At 55.2% G+C, this 15,483-nt stretch overlaps 1 protein-coding gene across 2 annotated transcripts in view; it reads right to left on the reverse strand.

The window, feature by feature from the left end:
- Positions 1 to 14,316, reverse strand: part of LOC141976485 (leucine-rich repeat and fibronectin type III domain-containing protein 1-like) — a 52,065-nt gene extending 37,749 nt beyond the window's left edge. For both annotated transcript variants that reach the window (XM_074937482.1, XM_074937481.1), the window contains exon 1: positions 14,104 to 14,316. The gene's annotated coding sequence lies outside the window, so the exon portion shown is untranslated. The remainder of the gene's footprint in view (positions 1 to 14,103) is intronic.
- Between the last annotated feature and the right edge of the window lie 1,167 nt (positions 14,317 to 15,483).

Here is a 15,483-nt window from a genome sequence, read left to right on the forward strand (position 1 = left end):
CCAGGACTTACACACAAGCCGCATCCTTCTTTGAGATTTTCACAGGTATTATTTGGGGTTAACGTCCCAGCGAGCCAGTTCCAGGTCAGAACCACAGTCCAGCCTCCTGATTTGATTTTCAGTCTCTGATGATGGAAATAAAGCAAAGGAAGCGAATCTCACTTTATTCCTGGCCCATAAACGGTTCCCTGGGCCCCTGAAAAATGCAACCGAATGGAAACCCAATCTGCTGCATTGTGCTAGCATCACTGCCCGGGAAGTCTGCTATTTCCTGCCCTGGATAAAAGATCTCCCGAGGTTGCGAGGCGAGCAGGATCTGGAGAGATGCCAGCGGAGAGGAAAAGCTTTGCTGGAACGCCGGCAGCTTTAGAGCGACCGCATGAGCTAGTGGGTAGCGTACAGGATTCAAGAGACCTGTGTTTTATTCCTGGCTCGGCCGCTGACCTTCCCCTCTCTGTGACTCAGTTTCCCCCTTTGTAAAGCGGAGATAATGAGACTGGCCTCCAATGGAAAGCGCTTGGAGATCTATGGATGGAATGCGTTAGGTGAAACTGAGGGATTCTCTGTGTGTTTGTCTGCCTGGCCAGGCTATGATCATTGGTAGGGTTTGCGTAGGAGTGTATACAGTCAGAAAATGAAATGTCCACCCTCTGGGAACGTCCTAAATGCTGACAGTAATTTTCCTTCCGAATTGGGACCGAAAAGTCAAAACAAACTGAAATATTTTCACCGCATGAAAAGTCCTGAAAAACCTTAATTTGGAAACAAAAAAAAGTCGACATTTTGATGGCGACAGTTGGACATTTTTCATTATCAAACAGTGAGTCCAAAAGCAGCCTAATAGCAATAAAAACATACAGCACCTGGCACGATGGGGGCTGGTCCATGTCTGGGGTTCCGAGGTGCTACCGTAATACACCTAATAGCCATACAAATGTACAGCGCCCGACACAATGAGGTCTGCTCCATGACTGAGGTGCCTAAGTGCTACCGTAATATACCTAATAGCAATACAAATGTACAGCGCCCGACACAATGGGAGCTGCTCCATGACTGGGGTGCTGAGGTGCTCTCGTAATTCACCTAATAGCAATACAAATGCACAGTGCCCGGCACAATGGGGGCTGCTCCATGACTGGGGCTCCGAGGTGCTACCATAATACACCTAATAGCAATACAAATGTACAGCGCCCGACACAATGGGGGCTGCTCCATGACTGGGGCTCCGAGGTGCTACCGTAATACACCTAATAGCAATACAAATGCACAGCGCCCGGCACAATGGGGGCTGCTCCATGACTGGGGCTCCAAGGTGCTACCATGATAAACAGGATTAATAATAATAATAGGTCTCTGCTGTGGCTGACATTTTACACGGAGATACCAATTTGTGGCAACATTTCCAAACCAGATTTCCCCTGTCTGAAGCCGCATGTTGAAGTGAGTCAATTCCAGGCTACGTTTCTCCAGTCTGGCTTCCCAACGGAAAAGCAGAAACATTTAAGCTTTGCCTCCACTACAAACAAAAGGGCATCTAAACAGCAGACTCACGATAGCTTCCCCCAATGCCAGATCCTCCTGGAGATAAGACATGGATCATTTTGTAACCTCCATGGCGCAAGTTAAAGTCACATCTATACCCTCACCTCCACCTGCAGCTTAGTCAAAATCGACCTTTTCCCACCAGAGAGTTTGATTTTGACCAACTCACATTTTGCCTCCTGGAGAAACGTCAGCCAGCTCTCAAGAGGAGCATTTGGGTCTTCGCACGATGGAATCCTGTGCCCAGTTCGGGGCACCCGTCCCCAAGGAAGATGAATTCCAACAGGAGGAGGGGCAGCTCAGGGCTGCTCGGATGATCCGGGGACTGGAGAACTGATCTTAGAAAGGAGACTGAACGATCTGGGCTTGCCCTGCCTCAAACACAGTCTGGGATCTGAAACGCATCCGGAGGGGAGACGCCAGGCAGGGAGAAGAGCTATTGGGGTTCAGGGATGATGCTGGCACAAGCACAACTGGGGATAAACCAGCCAGGGTTCAGTGGAGGCTGGAGAGGACGGTTTCTAACTATCAGGGGAGGGAAGCTCTAGAAACAGGCAGCTGCGAGGAGTGGGGGGAATGCAAAGCTGAAGAATGGCCAGACTGGGTCAGACCAAAGGTCCATCTAGCCTGGTGTCCTGTCTTCCGACCGTGGCCAATGCCAGGTGCCCCAGAGGGAAAGAACAGAACACGGAATCATCAAGCGATCCATCCCCTGTCGCCTATTCCCAGCTTCTGGCAAACAGAGGCTAGGGACACCGTCCCTGCCCATCCTGGCTAATAGCCACTATCCTTCATGAACTTATCTAGTTCCTTTTTTGAACCCTGTTATAGCCTTGATCCATTTATGAACGGGATGATTTCATCAGGCCGACTGTGATAGCAGGGACTGGGCTCCAAGACCCAGGCAGTCTCTTCCAGTCCTATGTTCCCACATAGCGCCTAGCAGCCCCGGTCACGGATCGGGTGCTAGGAGCTGTACAAACACAGAGTGTGCCCCAGAGATCTTACAATTGACGGGTGAGCCAAGGGACAGCAGATGGATCCAGACAGACAGACGGGGAGCACCAGGGGACAGTGAGGGGATAGCAATCAGCCCCTGGTGGCAGCAATCTCACTCCTGTAACCACTTTACCGTCATAGGGTGTGTTCATAGATTCATGGATTCCGAGGCCAGAAGGATCCACTGTGCTCAACTAGCCAGACGTCCTGCAGAGAACAGGCCAGTGAATGTCCACAAATTATTTCCTGTTTGAACTGAGCAGATTTTTTACGAAAACATCCCGTCTTGACATAAAACCTGCCAGGGATGGAGAATCCACCACCTGACCCTCCTTGAGTTGCTCCAATGGTTAATTTCCCCTCATTGTTAAAACTTTGCAACTTATTTCCAGTCTGAATTTGTCCTGCTTCAGCTTCCAGCCAGGGGATCTTGTTAGCCCTTTGCCTGCTAGACTGGAGAATCCATGATCAGTTTTCGCTTCCCCATCCAGGTACCTATAGACCGGGATCAAGTCCCCCTTTTGACCTTCTGTGACGTTGCACTCCACAGGTTTTATGGAAGTATGCTTATGAGTGTGAATATGATGTAACTGGAATATGCTTCATGCACAAGGTCTCTTGTAAGGTATCATTACAAAGCTTATAATCTACTGAGTGTGGTCATCTGATTTGTTGTATGTATTATTTCTACGTCTGGAGTTAGGAGAATACGATATAAACTTGTATCACTGATGTGACCATATTAAGTGGAAGCCTTTAAGGGTGCTTCAGAATCAGTGACCTGTACACGGCTCTGTTTACTTGCCAACCTTCCTGGGTACGTGCGGGCCAGCCCAGGAAGAATGGAAGCTGGGGTCTCACAGGACATGTGACCATGTCACCTGATACTGAAATGCATCTTAAACCTGGTACTTTTTCATTTAGAAGGAGGAGTGGGGACCCAGAAAGACAAAGGATTCCCGCCTTTGCCAAAGCTATAAAAGGGGGTGGAACAGAACAAAGGGGGTCCCAGTCATGAGAAAATCCCTGCTTACCACCTAAGGTGTCTACTGGAACTAACAAGGACTGTCCCAGGGGAAAGGATTGGGCCCAGATTAGGAAGAAGTCTAGTCTGTGAAAGAAGCTTATTGGATCATCTCTGAGGGTGAGATATTACCTGTAATCAGTTTCTCAATGTATTAGGCTTAGACTTGTGTGTTTTTGTTTTATTTTGCTTGGTGACTTACTTTGTTCTGTCTGTTATTTCTTGAAACCACTTAAATCCTACTTTTTATACTTAATAAAATCACTTTTGTTTATTAATAAACCCAGAGTAAGTGATTAATCCCTGGGGGAGCAAACAGCTGGGCATCTCTCTCTATCAGTGTTATAAAGGGTGGAAAATTTATGAGTTTACCCTGTATAAGCTTCATACAGAGTAAAAGGGATTTGGATCCCATTGGGAACTGGGTGTCTGGATCCTGGAGACAGGTAACTTGCTGAGCTGTTTTCAGTTAAATCTGCAGCTTTGGGGCCATGGTTCAGACCCTGGGTCTGGGTTGCAGCAGGCTAGTGTGTCTGGCTCAACAAGGCAGGGTTCTGACGTCCCAAGCTGGCAGGGAAAATGGGCTCAGAGGTAATTTCAGCACATCAGGTGACAGTCCCAAGGGGGTCTCTGTGACCAAACCTGTCACACCTTCCCTTTGTCAAACTGGTATATGGCCCATTTCTATAGCCATATAATCCCTCCAGCTAGTCACCATGTTATCAGTTGACCAACTTTTTAGCATGGTCTAGTAGCTAAGGGAGTCTGGAGACCCGGGTTCTATCCTCACCTCTGCCGTGAACATCTGTGCCTCAGTTTCCCACCACTGTCTATCTAGACTCTTTGGGGCAGGCCCTGTCTCTCACTCCGCAGCCAAGGGTGTGTCTCCACTGCCAATAAAAGGCAGGTCCTTAACTCAGGTTAAAATAGCAGTGAAGATGCAGTGACTTTGGTTGACCTTTATAGGGGAGTTGGGATTGCGGACGTGACTTTGGTGCTATTTTGACCCAGGTTGGAATAACAGAATCATAGAAATGTCGGGCTGGAAGGGACCTGCAGGGTCCTCCCCTGCACTGAGGCAGGATAAAGTATCCCTAGACCACCCCAGAGAGGGGTTTGTCCAGCCTGTCCTTAAACACCTCCCACGACGGGGATCTCACAACCGCCCCGGGTCACCTGTCCCAGGGCTCCACTATCCTGAGATTTAGCAAGTTTCTCCCAATATCCATCCTAAATCTTCCCTGCTGCAGACTAAACTGGGACCTTCCTGCCCTACCTTGAGAGATGGGGAGAGGCTCGCTGAGCTGAGTTCCAGACACACGCCTTTGGTTTTAAAGTGGGGGACTCACCCCTGTGTGCTGTTGAAAGCCGAAGCTGACTCAGGCGCCCTTGAAATCAACGGGGACACTCTGGGTTTGCCCCAGGGTGTAATCTGGCCCCTGTTCCCCTCCAGCCAGCGCGGCAGTTTGCACCGGTGAGGCCAACTCCACCAGCTCCGAACCGAGCTGTTTGCTGGTGCACCTGTTCCTTCGCAATCTGTTGGGTTTAGATTCCCCCTCCCTCTCTCCCTGCCAGCGATCCGCCGTGTCTGCTAGGGGACCGACAGCCTTTCCTGCCAAGCCCTGACTAGAAAGGAGCCTTCGCCGAGAGCCCTTCAGCTACACATCAGCCTATGAGTTAACTCAATTAAGAGCCCATGCTCCAAAAAGGGGAACAAGAGACATGCAGCAACATCAGGCCGCGCTTAAAACAAGCAACATTAAGCAGGAAATAATCACTGCAGAGTGGAGAGCTCTCATGCAAGGTAAATGTGCCCCTCAAGTAGCTTTCATCCTGTCTCCCTGGGTTTTGTAGCGTTATCAGGGGTGTCTCGAGCAAGGTCCCCGCACAGAAGCAGTGCCAGCTCGCTGATACGAATAGCGACGGATCGGTTTGCTTGGGTTCTGTTCCCCCGATAACCACGCTTCACTCCTGAAACACGCACGGCTCTTGCGAGGCGCGTTCCTTATCAGATGGCGGGGGAGCGAGGAGCGGCTGCCGGGCAAAACATTTGGGGTGGGGGTGGGGGGTTTCCTCCTGTTATTAGCAGGATTCATTTCTTCTTCCTTGGTAACGTTCCCCGCTAGAGCTGACGGGACAACCGGAAAAATCCCTGCGAAAAGTGGCACCGTTTGGAACAAAACACGGAGTCCAGGAAAAGGCCAATTTTGTCACAGGCAGGAACGTCAAGAAAAACCAGGCGAACCTGCCAGGAAGGGTTTGGCTGGGAGATAGGGAAATTGGCAAGAACCTTTCCGCAGCAGGAGCCGAACCAGACCTCTTTACCCACCCCAGCTGCAGGGTTTGAGAGACCGAGAATCAGGGTGCTGACCCTCCACAGCTCCCCCGCCCCCTTCTTTTGTCAATTTCACTTTCCCCTGACCGTGAAATAGACAAGAGCCGGGGGGGGGGGGGGAGACAGGGACGGGGATGGGGGAGCAGTGTCTTAATTTTCCCCACGGCAAATTAAATTTTTTCACCAAAACTGGATTTTCCCCATGGAAAATGTTGGTTTTGTGAAAAGGGCGGGTTTTTTGTGGGAAAATTATTCTGATGACAGTCTTCCAATCTGCTCTATTTCCCGCCCCCCTCCTCCCCCTAAGTCTGGTTTTAAAGACTCCGTCGGCCGGGTCCTCAGCTGGTCTAAACTGGCATCGCTCCATTTAATGGAATTACATTGATTTACACTCTCTGGGGATGTGGCCAATTCGTGTTATGTCAGCATAAAACTGAGAGGAACCCAACCCAATTCCTCTTAAAACAAAATTAAATAGCCAAGCGAGGCACTTGCCAGGAATTATTTATACAACAGATTTATTATTATTGCCGTATATAGTGATCCCAACCCAGATCAGGGCCCCATTGTGCCAGGCGCTGCACAGACCCCAACCGCGATCAGGGCCCCCATTTTGCCCGGAGCTGCACAGACCCCGACCGAGATCAGGGCCCCCTTTTCACCAGGCACTGCACAGACACAGTGGAAGTCCCTGCCCTGAAAAGTTTACAATCTAAAAAGACAAGTGATCATTCTTCCCATAGTATAGCGGGAAACTGAGGCACAGAGGGTTTTGTTTTGTTTTTTTAAGGGGCCTGCCCTTCTAAAGAGCTCATCTCCTATTTCGGCATCAAAGCAAGCCGTCAGGTTTTCAGAAGATCTCGGTGCTCTGGGTGCTCTACTTTATGGAAACCCTGGTCATAAGCATCAGGAAGGGCACTTTGGAAAAAAATCCAGACATGGTCCCACCAGCACTGCCAGGAACTGAACCTACAGTTCCTGCATCCTAAGTGAAGGCCTGAAGCACAAAACCAGCTACAAACCTGTCCTGTTCAACAGACCCAGGACGTGACTTTCCTCCAGCGAGGAGTTCCGCTGAGCCCCATGGGGTGGCTCAGGTGAGGAAAGCTACTCAGATGTGTAAGTGTTTTCAGAATCGAGCCCCAGCTCCTCTAGGGTAACACACGGGGAATATGCACAGCAGCCCACCCACCATCAACCCAGAAGGAATCACCAGCCAACCAGATGCCCCAGTGTCTGCCAAGAACAAGCCTGGCTCAGGACAGGCCCATCCACTGATGGTCGTGTACCTGGTGAAGTAGCACCACGGCCCTGTGTCAGGGTGCTGGGAAGGCCTGGGTTCAATTCCTGTCTATGCAGCAGACCCTCCTGGGTGACCGTGGGCAAGCGTCTCCCCCTCTCTTTGCCTCGGTTTCTCCATCAACAGGGATAATAATTCTATTTAGACTGGAAGCTCTTTCTAGGAGGGGCTGTCTCTCACACTGAGTCTGCACAGTGCCCGGAATGACGGGGCCCTGATCTCAGCCAGGGTCTGGGCGGCGCCCGACACAAGGGGGGCTCTGATCTCAGTCGGGGGCTGTGCAGGGCCTGGCACAAGGGGGGCCGTGACCGCAGGTGGAGTCACTATGCTACCATATTACACCTACTAACCGGGCCAGGTGGTGCAATCTACCCATGGCACTGCCACAGTGCCTATTACCATAACATCTGAGCACCTCACAATCACCCCTCACATACCCCGGGGGGCGGAGCAAGGCTCTCGTGCCGCCGGAGAACTGAAGGCTAAGCAATGTGCCCCTTGCCACACAGGGAGTCACCGACAAAGCTAAATCCCAGCTTAGCACCCAGCCCACTGCCCCATCACCTGAGCCCCACCTCTGTGCTCTTCTCCAGGGGAAATCATGGCCAAGACTCCCACCAGCGGTGATCTTTAGCTACCTCCAGAGCGGCCCCTTAGTGGCCACCCTCTGTCCCGCCCCACATCTGCCCCTGCCCCTTCGCTGGGGCTCCGCCATCTGCGTGGGGAAAGTCCTGGCACGCTTCGCCAGCCTTTCTGCCAGACACCTGTGGAAGAGACCAACTGTCCCGCACCCTGGACCTCGCCTCCCTGACGCCCTCTGTGTTCGAGCAGCGACGGGACCGACAATGGGCTGCCCCGGGCGCTTTGACATCCTTTTAACCTGCCTTTGAGCTTTGGGCGACCATTTTCCAAATGCACTTCCTCCCTCCCCCCACCCCCGTCCCTCTGACAAGCTCCTTCCCCTGCTCTCGCTTGTGAAAGAAGACAACAACAAAAAACCACCCCTAAGTGGCGGCTGAGTGCTGTTAAATCCAATTAAATAAATCCCCATCGTGGGCAGAAGACGGACCCTTTCAATGACCTACATGCTGGGCTGAGGAGCCAGGCCGGGATGAAAGAGGGAAGCAGGGGTATTGCAGGGCCTATGGGGTTTTTTGTGGGGCGGGGAGGCTCTGAACCCTGGCATGTGAAACTGATGTCACGCTATGCAGGGAGCTCAGTGCCAGCGCCTGGCACCAGGTATGTCACCCTTTGCCACATGGCATCTGCTTCATTCCCGCGGTGCCCCGTCATGGGCATGGATTATTCAGGGTCCCCCTGCAGCTGAGCCCATTGGTGAGTTTGCCCCCACACTGCCCAGGCCTGGAGGTAATCAGCCTGTCATGGGACCGGGGGAGGGGGGGACAGGCACGCTCCAGGCATGTTCACTCCCAAAAGTTTGCTCCAATCTATTTTGTCCAAATGCCGTCTCCTGAGTGCACAGAGGGGCTCGTTCACTGGGATCAGCTTCTACTACTGGGCCAGTGCAGCCCTGCCAAAGCTGGAGCATCTCCATCACAGTGCCAGTGCACCTCTGCCCCAGTGCACCCCATCACACTGCCAGTATGGCACTGCCACTGCCCCAGTGTACCCCTTCACACTGCCAGTATGGCCCTGCCACTGCCCCAGTGCACCCCACCACACAGCCAGTACAGCCCTGCCACTGCCCCAGTGCACCCCACCACACAGCCAGTACAGCCCTGCCACTGCCCCAGTGCACCCCATCACACTGCCAGTACGGCCCTTCCACTGCCCCAGTGCACCCCACCACACAGCCAGTACAGCCCTGCCACTGCCCCAGTGCACCCCATCACACTGCCAGTACGGCCCTGCCACTGCCCCAGTGCACCCCATCACACTGCCAGCATAGCCCTGCCGCTGCCGCAGTGCACCCCACCACTCTGCCAGTACAGTCCTGCCACTGCCCCAGTGCACCCCACCACACTTCCAGCACAGCCCTGCCACTGCCCCAGTGCACCCCATCACACTGCCAGCACAGCCCTTCCAGTGCACCCCTCCACACTGCCAGCACAGCCCTTCCAGTGCACCCCATCACACTGCCAGTACAGTCCTGCCACTGCCCCAGTGCACCCCATCACACTGCCCGCACAGCCCTTCCAGTGCACCCCACCACACTGCCAGTGCACCTCTGCCGCTGCCCCAGTGCACCCCATCACACTGCCAGTACAGCCCTGCCACTGCCCCAGTGCACCCCACCACACTGCCAGCACAGCCCTGCCGCTGCCCCAGTGCACCCCATCACATTGCCAGCACAGCCCTGCCACTGCCCCAGTGCACCCCACCACACTGCCAGCACAGCCCTTCCAGTGCACCCCATCACACTGCCAGTACGGCCCTGCCACTGCCCCAGTGCACCCCATCACACTGCCAGTACGGCCCTGCCACTGCCCCAGTGCACCCCATCACACTGCCCGCACAGCCCTTCCAGTGCACCCCACCACACTGCCAGCACAGCCCTTCCAGTGCACCCCTCCACACTGCCAGCACAGCCCTGCCACTGCCCCAGTGCACCCCATCACACTGCCAGTACAGCCCTTCCAGTGCACCCCACCACGCTGCCAATGCACCTTTCATCATGCTGCTTCTCTCAGCGCCTCCCTCTGTGACCCTGGTTAGAGAAGCTGCCCTGCCCTGCCTGTGATTAATTCCCTGCATTACCTGCACCTCTAATGACAACACATGCTTCCAGCCAGTGCCCATGACGTGGCTCCGCTGCTCCCGGCATGTACCCGCCAGCTCAGCAACGGCTGCCCATGTAGAGCCAGGATGTGTCGAGGAGTGTTTGCAGGGCACACCTTGCTAGAGACACGAGGCTGCAGCATGGACTCCATCCCTCCTCCGTGCCTCCTGCTGCCCCGTCCCCCTGCCCGCCACCCCGAAACAGAATTAAGTGGCAGGAAAAGAAAAAGAAAGAAAGAAAGAAAGAAAGAAAGAAAGAAAGAAAGAAAGAAAGAAAGAAAGAAAGAAAGAAGGCTGGAGGCATAGACCAAGATGTGTGCATGGGGACAGCAAGAGAGATGGTGTGTATAGGGATTGGGAGTGGGCATGGGGATAGAGAGAGATAGAGGGGGGTGTATGGGGATAGAGGGGTGTATGGGGCAGTGGGGGTGTATGGGGGCAGTGGGGTTATGGGGTAGAGATGGGGTATATGGGGGCAATGGGGGTGTATGGGGATAGAGGGGGGTGTATGGGGATAGAGATGGGGTTTATGGGGGTAGAGGGGTGTATGGGGCAATGGGGGTGTATGGGGATAGAGATGGGGTATATGGGGTAGAGATGGGGCAGTGGGGGTGTGTGGGGATAGAGGGGTGTATGGGACAGTAGGGGTATATGGGGATAGAGGGGGGTGTATGGGGATAGAGGGGGGTATATGGGGGTAGAGATGGGGAGTATGCGGATAGAGATGGGGGAGTGGGGATGTATGGGGCAGTGGGGGTGTATGGGGGTATAGATGGGGTGTATGGGGCAGTGGGGGTGTATGGGGGCAGTGGGGGTGTATGGGGATAGAAACAGGGGATGAATAATGGGGACAGAGAAAAAGGGGTTGTATATGGGAATAGAGAGAGTGGGTGTGTGTGTATGGAGATAGTGAGGGGGTGTATGCAGATGATAGAGAAAGGGGTGTGTGTGGGGATGGATGGAGGGATGGGATGTAGGGGGACAAAGGATGGATGGATTGAGAGAGTGAGTGTGTGAGGATGGATGGATGGGGACAGAGGATGGATGGAGAGATGGATGGATGGATGCATGGATGAACGAGGAGGCTGGATGGATGGATAGAGGATGAGGATGGATGGATGGGGTGTAGGAAGATGGATGGATGGATGGATGATGAGGATGGATGGACAGATGGATGGATGAACGGATGCTTGGAGACCTAGCTAGCTAGATGCCAGGGGAGGGGCTGGGAGGAGCAGACGGCTCTGGAAGGAAGAGAGAGGTGCAGGAGACCAGAGGACTAGCAAGGTGAGGGGCAGGCCATATGTCCTGAACATGCCACAGCCCCGCAGCCCTGTTGCTCTCACAAACGGGGCTGCTCATGGCTCTGGATTCCCTGGGAGCTGGGCAGGGGCAGACCCCAGGCGGTGAGACATGAGGCTCTTTGCTTTCCCCGAGGCCCTCCACGGCTGCCCCCACTGGGCCAGACCCTCCGCTGGGATCAGTCGCTGGGAGCGCCCTTCCTTCCACACCAGCTCACGCCAGCTGGGAGCCAGCCCTGCAGGCCTCCTGCTTTTTACCCAGGTAACGCACACTCATCACACTCTCACACTGGGAATGACACAGCACACACAGAGCTACACACACACACACACAGAGATACATACACAATGACACACACCCAGAGATACACACGCACTGATACACACCTACACACACACTGACATACAAGCACTAACACACACATAGCTACACACACTGATACACACAAACACACTGATATGTACAAACTAACAAACACACAGACACACACACAAACACACTGACGTGCACACAGTAACAAACACACACACTCACAGCTACACATGATTACACACACACACAAACACTGAAACCCACACTGACAAACTGACATACACACAAACACACTGATACACACAAACATACACACAGAGATACACAAGCACTAACAAACACACGTAGATACACACTGACACACAAACACACACACCGACCCACACTGATGAGAACACACTAACAAACGTTTACAACTGCACATGATTACACACACACAAACACACTGACACACACACTAACAATCAGACACACACCAACAAACTAACACTGACACACACAGACTCCCACATCCACACACACGGGAAGGGCTCAGGGGTCTGACAACGGGCAGGAAAGGCAAGGAATGAAATGCACATTTATATTTCAAGGGGGAGGAGGGAAGGAGTAACCTCTATGGGGCACCGCAGCCCTTCCCCCCCCCCAGATCTCCCCAGCAGCCTGCATGCAACAGAGGAGAAATTTAGCCAAGCGAAGGGGCCTGGTTATTAAAAAAAATACAAACCAGCCCCGACTATACAGAGACCATTTCAAAGCCACTTTCTGGCCCCCCCAGTCTGGAGTTGGTCTGAGAGCTCCAGGCCTGAGCCAGCTCAGCAACTGGTGTAAATCAGTGTCATTCCCCTGAAGTTGCGGGACTGTGGTGATCTACACCAGCTGCGGCTCTGCCCCTCCCCGCCTGAGACACTCCTTGCACGAGAACTGCCGTCCCAGGGGGTGAACATGCACCGAGGAGTGAAATGTGCGTGCGAGAGAGATTGGGCATGCCAGTGTACGTATGTGCACCAGTCAGGATGTGTGGGAGGGTATGTGTCAGTGTTGGTGTGTGTGTCAGTGCAGGCCCGGGTCTATAGCAGACTGTGTGTCAGTGTGTGTGTCTATGTGTGAATGTGAATGTGTGTCAGTGTGTATCATTGTTTTCATATCATGTGTCTGTGTGTGTGAATGTGTGTGTCAGTGTGAGCAAGTCAACATGTGTCCATGTGTGTGTGAATGCGTGTGTCAGTGGAAGCACGGCAATGCATCAGTGTGTGTGTGTGCGTGAATGTGGGCCAGTGTGCAGGTCACTGTGTGTGTGTGTCAGTGTGTGACTGTCAATGTGTGTCCATGTGTGTGTGTGTGGCTTTGTGTGTTTGTGTGTGTGTGGATAGATGAGAGCCAGCTGCAGGTTTTAAACAAGCAGAAAGTGCTCCCCAGCTTCCGATCCACCCTGCAGCCCCAGCTCCAGAAGCATCAGCCAGCAACCTTGGGGCAGGAGCCAGAAACAAGCCAGTCTAGCAACAAGCTGCATCTGAGCACCAGGGGCCAGGTGCGACTGGATTCCATGGGGATGCGTGTCTGGTGTGTGTGTGTGTGTGTGGAAAGCACCCTATTCCGCCCAGCTACCAAGAGGGTGACCGACACCCCCACCCAAGGGGCTGTGGAGGGGAGTGGGCCGTCAGATCAAATCCAAAGCCTTGACAAGGTTTTCCAGGTCTCAATGGGCCGGTGCTGCAGCTTCCTGGGTGCAATGATTTTCCATAGGACTCTGCAGGGCTCCAATGGGAGAGGCAAATGCACCAGATCGAGAGGGATCTGTGGGCCAGCTCTGCCCTGTTATTTGTCTGACAAGCTTCTACCCCCCCCCACCTCCCACACCCCCCCCCCCCCCCCCCCCCGATCCCATGCACCAGGTGAGGAAATGTCTCTCTCCATCTCCAGGCTGATGCACTCCCCAGAGAAGCTCTCTGAAGCTCAGCACCATGGACAGCAGCCCAGCAAAGATCCCACCCTGCGCTGCTGGGGCGGGGGGGGGGGGGGGTGTCTGTCTAAGAACCAGCTTCCCCGAGAGCTGGCAAGGAGCTCACACACACACACACACACACACACACCATCTTTGTAACCAGGTGCCACCCCAGCGTCTGGCAACACCACCCAGCCCCGGCAGCGGAGGAGAATCGGAACCTGGCAGAGATGCCAGACAATGCCCCCTCCTTGCCCCCCCCATCAAAAAAAATCCCTACCGCCTTTCCAAATCCAAGTGCTGGTATAACACAATACAACTCCCCCCTCCCTTTTCCCCACCACACACACACACAACTCACCCTCCCCCGCCCATCCCTGGCACGATCCCACCGAACCCCCCCATTCTTGGAATGATCCCCCCAACCCCCCCTCCACCAACCCACCAACACACAGCCCAGCCCTGGCAGGGTCTCATACCCCCCTTCCCCCCCCCCCCGCACATTACCAACCCCCAGCCTTGGCATCACATCGCCTCCCCCCCCGATAAAACCCAGCCCCAGAAGCCCCCACCCCAAATCCGCTGGCGAAGGGGGGATCCGCACCTACCTTTTCGGGGAGCAGCGGGGCTCGCTCAGCCTAGGGGAGGCGCCATCCTGGATTTTTTTTCTCTCTCCCCCTCCCCCGCCCCCCAGGGATGCCGGATGGATCCAGAGGGCTCCGTGCGCCCTGCTCGGAGCGGGGGCGGGGAGGGGGGGCGTTCAAGGGGCCCCACCAGGCCGGTCCCCTGCAGGCTCCATCGGAGAAATCCACAAACAAAAGCAGGTCTCGGGGCTGGATCCGCAAAGGGAAGGCTCGGGTGGGGGGGGAGGAGGAGGGGTTGGGCGAAGGGCTGGCTGGGCCCCGACTCCCGCCTGAGCTGGGGCTGCCCCGGATGATCGTGCGCTTTGGAGAGGCGGGGTGGAGGGCTTTGGCTCGGCTCGGTTCCCCGGCGATCCGGATCAAGAAGGGGGGGGGGGGCGATCCGCCGCCGTCCGCGGCTCCTTCCTTGGCTTCTCCCGGCCCGCAGAGCCGGGGCTGGGCTGGAGCGAAGGAGGAGGGGGAGGCGGAGCGCAAAGGGGACGCGCCTCCCCGGAGCCGGGCGGAGAGGCCAGGGCGCACGGCAGGATCGGGTCGCCTCGCAGCCCCCGCTCCCCCCACCACGCCGAGAAGGGCGCGGGGGGGGGCGGGTGATGGGGAAAAGCGGGAGGCTGGGGGTGGGGGGCGGGGAGGGGAAGGGTGGGAGGCGGGTCTGCCCCTTTCCTGCAGATGGAGAGGGAGGGATTTGGGGAGGGAGGGACGCGCGGGGAGGCGGGACGGAACAACACACATTGGAAATCTTTAGCACTGCAGCAGCTGCGCGGAGGAGCCGGAGCTGGAGCCGGAGCCGGAGCCGGAGCTGGGCGGGGAGCGGGGAGAAAGGGGAAGGGCAGGGACGGACGCAGCTGGGAAGCTGCAGGGAGATAGGGGCAGCCGGGGGACAGGAGGAGAGGACGCTGGGGGGGATGGGAAGAGAGAGAGGAAGGAACAGAGGGATGAGGACAGGCAGGTGCCAAGGGACGCGGGGAGAGAACAGAGACCGGAGGGGAAGGAGAGGGAGCTGGGCTGGGTGTGTCTGGGGATGGGCTGAGAGAGGCAGCCAGGCAGGAGGAGGTGTGGTGGGGCGAGACAGATGGACAGGGAGGGGGCTGGAGAGATAGGCAGAGCCAGGCCAGCAGAGGGATGCGGAGGGGGCTAGGTAGGTATTTTCCACCCTGGAAAGGAACCCAGGGGAGGGCAGAAGGGCAGAGCACAGGAGGACACGGATGAAGGGGTGGAGAAGGGAAAGGGTGAAGGGGAGGGAGGATCTTCCAGAGAACTGAATAGAGGGATGGAAGGAAATGGAGAAATCGGGGGGGGGGGAGGGAAGGAGGGGGAAGGGCAGCTGGAGGGATAGATGGCAACTGAATA

Source organism: Natator depressus, chromosome 23, assembly GCF_965152275.1.
Source record: "Natator depressus isolate rNatDep1 chromosome 23, rNatDep2.hap1, whole genome shotgun sequence".
Taxonomy (NCBI): Eukaryota; Metazoa; Chordata; order Testudines; family Cheloniidae; genus Natator; species Natator depressus.